The sequence below is a fragment of the Lathyrus oleraceus genome, chromosome 4 (genome assembly GCF_024323335.1).
Source record: "Lathyrus oleraceus cultivar Zhongwan6 chromosome 4, CAAS_Psat_ZW6_1.0, whole genome shotgun sequence".
Taxonomy (NCBI): domain Eukaryota; kingdom Viridiplantae; phylum Streptophyta; class Magnoliopsida; order Fabales; family Fabaceae; genus Lathyrus; species Lathyrus oleraceus.
In genome coordinates, this window is record NC_066582.1 from 338928343 (window position 1) to 338931390 (window position 3048).

The following is a 3048-nucleotide window of genomic DNA, read 5'->3' on the forward strand; positions in this document are numbered from 1 at the left end:
TAATGACTGTAGTTACATAACAAACGGTGCGTCTCGACCAGCGATTGTTGAATATGACTGACATATTTGACTTTGTGCTTGCCAGGGCAACCCTGGACCATGTTGACAAATTTCCCATGTTCGGGCAATGGGTTCTTCTTCACATTAGGACCTACGTCATCAAAACATAGAATACCACACCTCACAAGGTCTTGAACCTTGGTCTTCAAAGGGTAACAATTCTCCACGTCATGGCCGGGAGCACCAGAATGGTAAACACAATGTAACTCATGCTTATACCACCACCGGGGGTTAGCAGGTATAGCCGGTGGGTCTCTCGGAGTAATCATCTTCCTTTCTATCAAAGAGGGATATAACTCTGCGTACGTCATAGGAATAGGATCGAAGGTGACCCTTTTCCTCTCGTAACTCGTGCTGGTTTGATTACTGTTTCGAGGCTGGTAGGCCTGCTGCTGCGGTCGGTGCTGTTGTTGCTGATATTGCGGATGTGGTTGCTGATTGTTGCTATGTTGCTGATACTGTTGATTGTCTCTGAAAACAGGTGCTATATGAGCCACCTGGTGCTGGTTACTGGCGGGACGCACAGTCTTCCTCCTCACAGAGGGTCTTCTTGGTTTCTCATGGGAGATCACAGATGTGCCTCTCCATCTTTCTTCTTTGTAAACGCCCCATAACGTTTGGCAGAAGAGCCTTCTTCTCTGGTTAACCGTCCTTCATGGACCCCTTCTTCTAGACGCATCCCCATATTCACCATCTCAGTGAAGTCAGAAGGAGCGCTAGCAATCATCCGCTCATAATAAAAAGAACTTAAAGTCTTCAAAAAGATCTTAGTCATCTCTTTCTCCTCTAGCGGAGGCACGATCTGTGCTGCCACCTCTCGCCACCTCTGGGCGTACTCCTTAAATATTTCTTTATCCTTCTGGGACATGGCTCTCAATCGATCTCTATTGGGAGCCATATCCACGTTGCACTTGTATTGCTTGACGAAGGCTTCGCCGAGATCATTGAAGGATCGGATGTTCACGCTATCTAAACCCATGTACCAACGCAAAGCGACACCGGACAGACTGTCCTGAAAGTAGTGGATGGGTAGTTGGTCATTATCGGTTTGAGTCGACATCTTCCTGGCATACATGACCAGGTGGCTGAGAGGACAAGTATTTCCTTTGTACTTTTCAAAATCAGGGACCTTGAATTTCACAGGGATCTTCACATTTGGAACCAAACAGAGTTCGGCAGCAGACTTGCCGAAAAGATCCTTCCCTCTGAGAGTTTTCAATTCCTTGCGAAGCTCAAGAAATTGATCGTTCATAGCATCGATCTTCTCATAAACATCTGGACCCTCAGACGGCTCAGAATGATAGATGGTGTCGTCTACCCTGGGCATATTATGCACGACAGGAGGAGGAACAACAAGGACCGGGCTAGATGCCGGCAGAGAAGAAAAGGTAGGAACAGGACCCTCAGGCATGAAATTGGGAGGCATCCCCCATGGGAACCCGGTTGGCATGGCTGTTGGAACAAAGTATGCACTGGCAGCGGACACAGTAGAGGAGACAATCTCAGAGATAACTGTCCTCTGGGGAGGAGTTGAAGGTGTCGGAGAAGACTGGCTCTGGGCAGCCATGAGTGACTCCATTAGGGCAGTCAATCTGGCCACTTCCTCTTTCAGCTCGCGGTTCTCTTGCTCTAAGTGATCCATCAGTCTTGAAATGTTGGCTCTAGTGTAGTACCGGTGAGTCAGCTTGTCTTCAAAATAAATGAAGGACACAAAGTTAGACCACAGGGCAAGGGACCGGAAACCAAACCTGCTTATGCATATGATACATGCAATGTTTGTGCATATGATTTGTTTTTTATTTCAAAGGAACTTTAGAGTTTTATTTGCAAATTCTGGAAATATTAAGCATTTTATCACATATGGAAATATCTTATCAAATAATATCAGGGAAAAGAAGTGCAGCATCGTCAATCATATACAAGAGAAAAAGAAAATAATCGTCTTATGGATCCCTAGAAACAATCATCTAAAGCTCGGGACACAGGAAGATAAGATGCGCGAAGCCTCTTCACCTCCCTCTCGTAGGCTGCCTCCATATCGGCCTTCTCTTTGGCGAGTCGATCATACTTCCTCTTCCAGAACTTAGAAGACTGAGGAAGTAGAGAAGTCCATACATCATCAGGGTCATCAATAACCTGATGCTCAAGAAACTCAATCAACGCATCCTTCTCCTTAATCTGCTGAAGCAACTCTTCACGTTCACGGATCCAGGCACGTGAACGGTCTTCGTCTCTCAACTCCTCTACTCCTTGATTAGGGAGGGTTGAAGGCCCAACCATAATCATAGGTGTAGGTCTCGGATACTCGTAAGGCATGAGATACTCAGACGCCCTCTTCCTAACCCAAACAGTGTAAGGCTCCAAAGCAATGCAATTCTTAGGACCTAACTCTTTCCTTCCTTTCCTATGAATCTTGCGCCAAGCGCGGACCATCCTAGCTTTCAAGCCTTGGGGATCTTTACCATCCTGAAAGAATACACCCTCTAACAGAATGTTATTGGGTTTATCCTTTAAGGGGAACCCAAGCTGACGACGTGCCAAAACAGGATTGTAGTTAATCCCACCACATGTACCAAGAAGAGGTACATTGGAGAATTCGCCACAAGCGTCAATAATATGTACACCATCATACACATGGTTATACCAAGAGATATCATCATTAGTGAGAGACATAAGTCTCGTGGACCACCATAGACATTCCTTGTTCTCCTTGAAAGCGACCGTCTGAGGTAAGTGAGAAATAAACCACTTATACAACAGAGGAAAACAACACACAATGGCGCCACCACCCTTTGCATTCCTCATATGCAAAGAGAAGTAGGTATCTCCCAACAGAGTCAGAATGGGATTAAGAGTAGAGAAGATCCTAATAGTGTTCACATCCACAAACTTGTCGATGTTGGGGAATAATACTAGCCCATAGATGAGAAGTACAAATATGGCCTCAAAGGCGTCCTCACTCATGGCCTTCCCATACATAGTAGCTTG